Source organism: Coturnix japonica, chromosome 3 (assembly GCF_054131305.1).
Source record: "Coturnix japonica strain WE chromosome 3, WE-NBRP24, whole genome shotgun sequence".
Taxonomy (NCBI): domain Eukaryota; kingdom Metazoa; phylum Chordata; class Aves; order Galliformes; family Phasianidae; genus Coturnix; species Coturnix japonica.
This window is the reverse complement of record NC_140665.1, coordinates 76,669,837-76,680,785: the sequence shown is the minus strand read 5'-3', so window position 1 is coordinate 76,680,785 and position 10,949 is coordinate 76,669,837. Positions and strand designations below refer to the sequence as shown.

Here is a 10,949-nt window from a genome sequence, read left to right as displayed (position 1 = left end):
ATAAAAAGCTAAAATCTTAACCTAAATCTCCCATGTCTTAGTTTAAAACCAGTCTCCCTTGTCCTATCACTATCTACCCATGTAAACTGTAATTCCCCCTCCTGTTTATACGTTCCCTTCCAGTACTGGAAGGCCACAATTAATGTCAGTATGAGTTGGAAGGAAAAGCTACAACCAGCTTCACAAAGCAATAAAAGATAGAAAGTTTACAAGTGAAAGAAACAACCTGCGACAGCATAGAGAACTATTGAGCAAGATGTACTTTTTCTAGGCCTCTACAATCCCCAAACTGCTGCATCAACATTGTATTTTACAAGTCTTCAGAGTATTACGTTTGAGTATTTTCTCAGGAAATTCCCTAGCCTGCACTAAGTTGGAGGCCACAAGAATACATGGGGAAAGTATCTCACATAGCTGCCCTATGGGCTTCCCTTCATGACAGCTGTTGTAAAAGAATGTTGTGCTAGCTGGAACCTTTAGTCCTACCTTGACCACTGCTCCCCCATAATTTTTATTTTGACCACAGTTGGCAGTATGTGCTAGTACTGACTTTGCAGTACAATCTACTGACTTATTGAAGCTATCCAATTGTTACTTACATTCATTTGTCCCAGACAGCTCTACCAGTTGGGATTGTTAAGAGTTTAGCCGTTTGTGGCAGTTTGTGGAAAAAGATTTTCATGTGCAAACTTCATTGGTTTTCTATCAGCAAATAAAATTCAGTTAGGTTCTGGTGGTCTGATCACTATGTGAAGGCTTTAAAAATGCAATAGTTATTCTGTTCATTGCTTTTTGATCCCCTAAAAGTCATATTCTGTGACCTAGTAATATACTTTTTTTATAGATAGCATTTTAAATTGCTCTGGTTTCCATCTGAATGTCATTGTGCTTATAGAAAGTGCTGCATATTGCATTTTTCACTGATTAAAAAACATTCAAACAACAGTTTCCTTTAAATCACACAGTTAAATATCTTACAGAACTCTCTATAATTACATGAGTTCTCTTATGTTTTGCATCAAGCCCTGCTAATTCAAACACCAGGTCTGGACAAAGTTTAAGAAAGAAGTGACTCAACATAATGACAGAGAGCCAAAGCTTGAAGATACTACGTGACTTGCTCAAAGTCACTCAAGAAGCAGTGGAGGAGCTAAATTAGTGCTAGATCTCTTGAGTCTTGAACCAAAACCTCATCTTCCTTCCTCCCACCACTTCTAGCTAACCCACAGTTTCCTACATTAATCTTCTATAACTGCATTCCTAGGGAAACCCAAGGGAATCTAATTTTCTTGGGCTTTCCTTCTGTGTGTAGGTGTGCTGGCAGATGGACAAAAGGGTTGCAGATGCTGTGTGTATGACTGGGTGAGACTGTGTGGTATCCAGAGAGCAAAACTGTCTAGCTGCTTCCCACAGATGAGGGTCTGAGTGATCACTTATCCAGAAAATATCCAAATTAGGATGTTAAGAAAGAAACTTCTACAGCAAGAGGCATGCAGCTGGGCTCTTCCTCTTCCCACATCACCAGAATGACTCTTCATGGCAAATCACACACAGAAAGAAACAGAAACACTGGACAGATATAAAAATACAGTTTTATCCACAGAAGTGTTTTCTGGACTTCCTCTGACTCGATGCAATAGCTGCTTGTTTTGAACAATACAGTTCCTAACAATTCAGATATTGTTTGAACAGTACAGATGCAGACTGAACAACTAATGCAGGCACTTAAACTGTTTGGCAGTGCACTGCTGGAGAAGAGAGCAGAGTTATTAGAAGTGAAATACACAATCATCTCAGATATTTGCTGAGAACTGAAAAGAGGTGTCAAAATCAGTATTCCCAAAAGCTAATTTTCATCCAGTAATGCCAGAATCCTTCTCTACAAGAGAGAAGTAGTTCCCAATGGCAAACTCAGCTACAACTAATGGGTCACTGAAGGAAACTGTCCCCTTTCTTTCATTATAGAGATGACCATTTAGGGAAAGCAGCTTCCCATGTGTTACATATGCCTTTGGACATAATCCCAAGGCTTCAGGGCTCTGTGGAGGAACGGAACATCAGAGCAGACCCTAGAAGAGATTTCAGAAAATGGAAGGATATGGATATGTTACTAGATTATGGATATGTTACTAGATAATGTCCTTTGGTTTGTAGGTGAAGTTGAGGTGAATTTTAGCTCAGGCAGACAAGGCTGATCTTTAAAAGTAAAGTGCTTCACCATGTAAACCGTATCTCAGATTCTAAGTACATTAAAATTCACTGCCATTTGAAAATCACACCCTGAAATAATTTTGTATTTGAAAAATTACTGTGTTAATAGGCCTTCCTTAGCTCAGCAGCTTGATAATCTGTTGCTGGTCATAAAATTAAAGGTCAATTAAGTACATATGTAAGCAAGTGTGCACAAATAGTTATGTTATATACACAACATTCAATCTACATTATGTATAGATTTATGTAAATACCATGTGCATGTGTGCTTTTGCATGTATATTTCTGTATGCAGACAGAGAGAACATAATTGCTTTTTAAAGACACAGGACTGGAAAGTGAATTTACAAAATGTCTACATAATTCTACCAACTCTCCAGAAATCTCAAGCTGCCTGTTTGCTATGTTTCTGTTAAACAGAAACACATCTTACTCAGTGGATTTACAAGTCACTTTTTATTCCAGTTTCATTTGGGATAGAGCTAATTTTGTCTTCATAGTTCCTGGTATGATACCGTATTTTTCTTTAGGAGACAATGTTGACACACACCAGTGTTTTAGTTGTTGCTGAGCAGTGTTGTATAGAGCCAAGGACACTTCAGTTTCTCAGCTTCTCACACTGGATGCGGGAGAGGATAGAACCAGGACGGCTGACCTGAGCTGGCCAAAGGGATATTGAGTTGCTTGTGACATCATGTGAAAAATGACTTGAAAAAACTGAGTTGGCTGAAGGGCAGCTGCTGCTCAGGGACTGGCTGGACACTGGTCAGCAGCTGGTAAGCAACTGCTCTGTGCATTACTTGTTTTAAGTAAATATGCATTATTAATATTACTATTAATTTTATCTTATTCTTCTTTCTACTTTATCTCAATCCAGCAATTCCACTTTGTTGGCTTTTTTACCCAATTCTCTTCCCTATGCTACTGGGAGGGGAAGTCATTTATCTCCCCTATGAGGAGAGACTTAGGGAACTGAGTCTGTTTAGCCTTGAAAAAAGAAGGCTGAGAGGGGACTTGATCCAGGTTTATAAATACCTGAGGTGTGGGAGCCATAGTGGTGAGGATGGTCTCTTTTCAGTAGTGCGTGGGGACAGGACTAGGGGTAATGGGATGAAACTACAGCATAGGATGTATGTGCGGAAGAACTTCTTTACAGTGAGGGTGACAGAGAGCTGGAACAGGCTGCCCATGGAGGTAGTGGAGTCTCCTTCTCTGGAGATATTCAAGACCCGCCTGGACACCTACCTGTGTGACATGGTATAGGGAGCCTGCTTTGGCAGGGGGGTTGGACTCAATGATCTCTAGAGGTCCCTTCCAACCCTACAATTCTGTGATTCTGTGAATCTGTGAAGTGAACAAACAACTGTGTGGTGCTGGGCTGCCCAATGCCTGAAACCACAACTCTTTCATCTCACCTTTCCCAAAGAACTTGTGCTTTCTCTGCCATAGCCTGCTTAAATCCACAGGCAATGTGATGCACCTCCTTTCCCTGTGAATGCAACCACTTCTCTTTTCTGTTTTTCTTCATCCTACCACCTATCCTGAATGGTGGAGTACATAGTATCTTCTATACACTCTCAGTTTCTGTTAAGTGAAAAATTAAGTTTACATCTCCCTTATGCCCTTTAACATGACCTCCCTGCCAGCTACATACCAAAGAGCTGACAGACCATCACTGGTGAGCAAAAAACGTGTGACCACTGTGTTTTGCTGCTCCCAAAGACAGCAATGAATTGTTCAATTGCACCTATAGTTCTTGTAGCACTTACCCTAACTGGAGAGCTGGAGGACTTCTACAGCAAATTGGACTGATGAAGACAGTGCAGAAAGCAGAGAAAAGCATGAAGCCTGGACTGAGGGCTGAGTCAAAGCTCAGCCCCCAGCAGAGAGGCAGTCTAAGAGGAACATATGACAAGGTCCATCAGACCAACACAACTAACTTCAAAGAAACCCAAGGGAAGTCACTGTCTGCAGCTGTCAGCAAAACAAAACAATATCGAATGAGCACTAGTGTCCTAACTGAACCGGAGTTTCACATTCATAAGACTAAGACTTACAGTTCCTAATTAGTGGTTCTAATTTGAAGATATATCATAAATGTGGAGGAAATAGAACACTGTGCTTTGACTTGACTCTAGCAGACTAGAAACAGCCAAAATGTTATGTTTTATGTGGCAAAAATTTGCCAAGAATAGCAGTCATATTTGTGGACTTACATTTTGATTCCTTCATTTTGAGACAGCAAAATAAGAGGTGCAGAAAATGATCAGGTTGCAAGCACCTACTCTGTGTGTACCAGTTGCCAAAACAAAAATGTGCTAACCTCAGAATTGCTGGGCTCTGTAGACTCATCCTAAGACTATGACTGTGTGGTCCTCACTATGCTTCCAGCTGCTGGCAGGATAAAGAGGCAATTGAAATCCTTAAATTACCTACAAGACAGATTAAACAGCCCAATCTTACAGTAGCATTAAGAAACTTATAGACCTTGAGATCACAAGGCTGAGCAGGAAAGTTGGACTTTGATTGCATCATATCATCATTAAATACATACAGTGGTACTGACAAAAGCCAGACATCCACAGATTGCCTACATTTCCTTCAGGCAATCCACTCCAGATGCCATCAAGTGATTTCTTACAGTGTCCTGCTTGGAAAGGATTATCTGGATGATCCCTGCAAAGGCCCCAAGTAATTCCAGCATAAAAAGAAATGTCACAGTATATAAAATTATTATAGGCAATATATAAAAATTATTTCAATTTAAAATATTTTTAAACTACATGATTACATAAATTAAGAAATACATCTAGGAAAATCCTAGAAACAATGATTTGATTAGATCAGAACACTAATATATTTTGCAGCTGGAAGGAATTACTGAGCATGCTGCCATGCACATAAAGCTTTGCTTTTGCTGACTAATGGCATCATTTTTGTTGGTACACCCCCAGAGAGCTTAAAAAATAAACTCAATTAGCTTTAAAAGGTATACAGCTTGGATTTTACTTCTGTAACTAAAAGATTAGAGAAGCGATAGGTCTAGAATAAGCAGTTCAAAATCTATCTTCAATATTAAACAGGACAGATTTTCCCAGAAATCCAGAGTCCAGATTGCTGTATTAGACGAAATATGGGAAACTTATCGGCATGTGACATGACAGGCCCTTCCCCATATTCTGGAAGAATCTTAGTGACGTGCAATTCAGTAGGCGTAGATGAAAAGGCGTAGGTTATATAAGGATGTGTATGTTTCAATAAATTGCCATTTTGTCACTCCATCACCTTGGTGTCAATTGGTAATTGGCCTAGCTGCTGCTTCAGTTGAAGGCAAGAGATCGTAAAGCCATTAACAATTGTAAAGCCTTCACCAGATTCACATGGCCACAGCTTTAGGAGCCAAATACTCTTCATTTCATGTAGGCATAGATTTAGGAGCTAAATACCCTTCACTTCAAAATGTCATTGTGATTTTTTTTAGACAATTCTGATTTCAAAAAGATAGACAATCTTGTACCTGAGCATGATAATAGAAAAACTTCCTCAAGGCTTGACTGTGATTGAAGTTAGTGACCTTGCATTCCCTTCTTTTCTGTTTTTTGCACTATTAACACCTCAAGGTCATGAATGTGTCAAAGGTAGGATAAAGATGCACATAACAAAGACAAATAATTCTTTTGTCCCACATAGCCTTCTGTCCATGGGCTCCTGTACACTGAGATCCCTTCCAACTATAACCATTATGTGATTCCATGAAGAAGTGGACAGGTCTCAGAGCAGGAAGAGGTACTGGTACCTCCAAAGAATTCATAGGTAACTCCTGGTGGAAATAAAATTGGCTGTGTGTCTTTCTTCTGTCCCATACCTGTCTCATGTATCAGTTGCACAGTGTTTTCCTTCTTCTTCCCTGCATTCAGCCATGGCTATGCCAGCACTACTCTCATAACAGCTAGACAAAAGGAATGGAAGGATCAGGTAATGCTGGAACCTTCTCTGGTTCTGTAGGCCATGGAAAAAGTCAGATTAGATCCACACAGAAAAAGGAAATCAGATGGGAGAGAGGAAAACAGAAAAGAGGAGAAATAGCCAGAGAAAGCATGTGGTAGAGAGAAGAATCATATCAAGAGGTGTACCAAGATATGTGCAAGAAAAGAATGAAGAGTTACAGACTCCTACAGCAGATCCAGTGGCAGCACATAGAGAACAGGAGCAAAAAAAGCCAGATAGAGAATGCAGGCATTTTTTTCTCCCGGGAACACCAGCATGTACCAGGCCTACCAGGTTGTCCTCTCAACCAAGGCCACAAAAACAGTGCTGCACCCTGAGTGGCCATTTCATAAAGCTGCTCTGTCTTTATGGGTTTAATGTCTACTCTAGAGAGTGCCAAAGGAGCTAGCATAATAAATCAGGATGGTACTCAACTTGTTATACCAAAAGCAAAGCCTACAACTGCAATTTGCTACTCAACCAGTTTGCCGCACATAGAGGGGCTTCCTGCCCTAAAACCACAACACAGATCACAGTAATTAATCAGAAAAGGGCAAACATACAATGAAGAGATATTAAAGTCTACTTTTAAAATCCACTGTATAATTGAAAGAAAATCCTTTCCTCAGATGTCCTGAGCATAGGTGCATAGGTCTGTCAGGGAAGCCAAGAGTCCAAAGCTGGGCAACATGGATGGGGTTTAACTTAGTGCCATTTAAAACTATGTCTTTCAAACAAGAAGATTCAAAAAAATTTTTTTTTTCTTTTCTTCCCCCCCCCCTCCCCTCCCCCCTCTCCCCTCCCCCCCCCCCCCAATTAACTTGCACAGACTTACCATTGTGCCTGCTGAGCTGGAGTCACAGGCACAGACTAGTCATGGGCTATAGCCTTTCAGATTAGAGTAAGACAACAATCACTCTGCTTTTTTTAGGACTTAGTGTCCTTAACTGGCTCTGAAAAAGGCACAAACCTCTGTATGCTGGTCTTTCTGCACTCTAAAAGGAATTCCTAGAACTCAGCCTAGTGGGTTTGTTTTGAACTATGGCTTTAAGGCTTATTTGAGATTCATGTGGTTTGGGTTTATATGTGGGAAAATGCATTTTCTCACCCCCACATTCACTCTATGCTCACGTATATTCTAAATCACCCATAAAAGGTCTGCAAAATGATCATTACACTGGTCAAATATGTAAGGCAGTCTTTCAAAATTTTATTCACCCACTCTGCTTGGTGAGTCACCTTTTTTTTTTTTTTTCTTTTTTTTAGACTAATAAGTAAAGAAGTATTTGTTTGTCATCATCATTTACGGAAGAAGGAATGAATAGAGTTTCTGTGACTGAAGCAATGTCCTTTTTCAGTCCTTCTATCTCGTGGAAAAGTCAACTCCATCCCAGCTGAAACCAGAACATTTTTTCATGACAGTTCAGCAAGCCTGAAGCCAAAGCATTTCCTTCTGGTCTTATTTTGTTTGGGTTTTTTCAACATCTAGTTGCTTGATAGAGATGAAGAGCACTCAGTGCAAATAAAAAACCTCAATTTAATTTTCTTGGAACTTTACTTTTCACGGTGTAATCAAATTATGATAATAACCAGGTATATTTCTAGGTAATTTTCATGAGTTACTAACATAATCACACTTTCAAATGGCAGAGTTTTGACCATGAACACAGGTTTCCCTTGACAGTGAATCTACTGTCAGGTAGATGTTGCCATTTCTGGTGTACCCAACCGTTGATACACTAATCTAGAACTCCTTTTAGCAGCAACAAGAACATTGGTAACAGCTAATAATTGGCAACAGTACAGGCTTGAGGAAGAGTTGCTGGAGGAATGTGGAGAAGAAGTAGACATGGGGGTGCTGGTCTATCCTCAGCTAAACACAACTCAGAAGTGTGCCCAGATAGCCAGATTGCATCCTAGTTTTTATCATAAATAGCACAGCCAGCAAGAGCAGGGAAGTAATTGCCCCCTGTACTCAACTCTAGCTGTACATCAAGTACTGTGTTTGGTTTGGGGCCCATCTCAGCAAGAAAGACATCGAGGCCCTGGAATGTGTCCAGAGAAGTGCATCAAAGCTGGTGAGGGGTCTGAAGCACAAGTCTTATGAAGACCAGCTGAGGGAACTGTGATCAAGTCTGGAGATGTTCAGGAAACGTGTAAATGTGGCACTAATTGACATAATTTAGTGGGAAAATATAGGCAGAAGGTGGACAGTTGGACTAGATGATCTTGGGGGTCTTTTCCAACCTTGGGGATTTTACTCTATACTAATCCAAGTTTAAAACTCTTATGGCACATTTGGAAAAGTGTAGTAAAGTTGAAAATAGCTTCTGTTTTTCTGAAGCTGAAATTGATAAGCCAGGTCATATTACATTACCCTTCAGAGCAAGTAGTTGTTCATAACTTTCAGGAAATCATAAGCAAAATGCAACATATTTCCCATTTTCTCAGTACTGTTCATTATGTGCTGTGGGCCCCTAGACCTTATTTCAAGTATTACCAGAAGTTGTTTTCTATTTTCTTAGCTAACCTCAGCAAGAGGTTACAGATGCTGAGTGGGGTTCACATCTGAATTAGCAGTGCCATTGAGTATGTTCACTTGGAATTGTAAACGGTGCCTCCTCACGATTACTCACAAAGAACTTGCCTTAAGTATAGCAAACTGTCCTCTGCACAACACCAAATTCATATTTTGTTTATATTTTTAATGCAGTGATTTCTACAGAACTTTTTCACCTGTACTTATAAGGATTCTTTAAAAATATTTATCAAATAGTGATGGGGTTTTTTTTAAGCTCAGAATCTCATTGCACTATTAATTTCCAGTCTAACTGTGTTTATGACCATTTTCATAATGGCTCTTCCCCTTTAATGAGATTTACCAGTTCTCCCCCAATATTCTCTTAGCCAACACTGTTTTCATTACTTTCCCCCACTCCCTTCCCACCCCCCAACCCCCAACCCTTATTTTATTTTATTTTTCTTACTTCTTCTTTCTTCTTTTTTTCCTTCTCAGGGAAACTCAGCACTCTGTAAGACTGCAGCAGATTGAATAATGACATCTCTCTTTTTGTTCGTGTGACTTGGAACTGAAAAAAAACTGTAACTTCAAACTCTGGCCCATTCCATACATTTCCTGGTAACGACAACAGACATGGACCATTTGTGAACAGCTCAGACCTTTGGACGCCACTTAAACACACAAGACATGTTCCAAAATCCAGAATAGTCAATGGAAAGACTTTTGGTTTACTTCCATACTCTATGGGCTAGGAATACTTCATTGGTCTAGAACATACATTCCATCTTTTACTGTCTTTTCTCCACGTAGTAGGAGAAAAATTGCCTCCACAAATCTTTTCCAATTAGTGCTCCAAAATAAAGACCCAAGTGGTTTAACACAAACTTTCCCTCTTCACAACAAACTTCTGAACATAGAGAGCAATTGCAGTCACCACAACAGTAAGTTGCAAATGTTAATAATGAATATAATACAGTATGTACAATGTGAAAAAACACAAACACGCACACACAAAAGCTTTGAATTAAGAATTCTGTTACAAGTATGTGAATTTTTGAAAATACTGACCCATTCATGAAACTTCATAGCAATCAGAATTGGCAGGAAAATAACATGAGAATTATGTGAGACTTCACCCTAGCCACCACAAGTGCAAAATTTCTGCTTGCATATAAAAAACCCAGTAAATTGTTTATGTCAATCTGTGGTGGGAGTCATTGATAGTTTTCATTGACAAAAATTGTTAGATTGTCAGAATTGCATAATCTCCACGGAATGTTTCATTAAGTATCAAATTAATCTGAGTCCCTGTAAGAATGGGAGAACTTGGCAGACCACTGCTTTTGCTCTCATGGCCTGTGAGGAAGAGATGTTCCCTGTGTATCTGTGTGTTTGAGAGAGAGAAGAGCATGGGAATCTCTGAGCCTGGCTAAGCTGGACAAATATGTTTTGTAGAGTGGCAGTCCTCAAGACTGTGGGCTAAACAAGCTTACCTGCATTAATAAAATTACAGAATCCCAGAGTCAGCTCAGCTGGACAAGGTCTTTGAGATCCTCGAGTTCAACCATCAACATGATTCTCATCACTAAACCATGTCCCTGAGTGCCACATCACACATCTCTTAAATACCTCCACTACTTTCTAAGGCAGCCTGTTCTGATGCTGAACATGAAGAACTTCCTAATATCCAATCTAAACTTCTCCAGACACAACGTGAGACTTTCTCAATAATACAGTATTGGTGTTGTGGACAGAAAAAATAGGCCTGCTGTGTTTACAACTCAAGTAGCCCTAGCAGTCTCAAAAGAAGTGTATCTTTGTGTGCATTAAGGGAATCCTCAGAAGTATAAGGAAAATTTAGGTGCTTTTTTTATGGTGTCTCATCAGAAAAAATAAGATGGTAAGTACGAGATTTAAAGAGATACATAGATACTGAATATTTGTTTTTCTTTTCAGTAAAATTCATTGGGGATCATACACTCTGCAAGTACAGTTTGTACTGTCACAAGCCAACAAAAGAAAGCAAGAATAAAAGTATTTTCAAACACATAAACAAAATCATCTCAAGACATGACATCGCAGCCTGTAAAATACTTCCAGTGTCTGGGCTTCATTCTTCTTTCAGAGCATCATGAGTATTATTTTTAGATATGACATCTTGAATAACACAGGGAGAATGAAAACAAGGAATCAGAGCTTTCCTATATTGATCAAAGAGCTCAAGGCATTA

At 39.5% G+C, this 10,949-nt stretch overlaps 1 long non-coding RNA gene across 1 annotated transcript; it reads left to right on the top strand.

Moving 5' to 3' along the window:
- Positions 1-2,930: 2,930 nt before the first annotated feature.
- Positions 2,931-7,692, top strand: LOC146761504 (uncharacterized). The gene is made up of 3 exons (XR_014944880.1): positions 2,931-2,987; positions 5,902-6,024; positions 7,465-7,692. It is a non-coding gene; the product is annotated as an uncharacterized LOC146761504 (long non-coding RNA).
- The last annotated feature ends 3,257 nt before the right edge of the window (positions 7,693-10,949 follow it).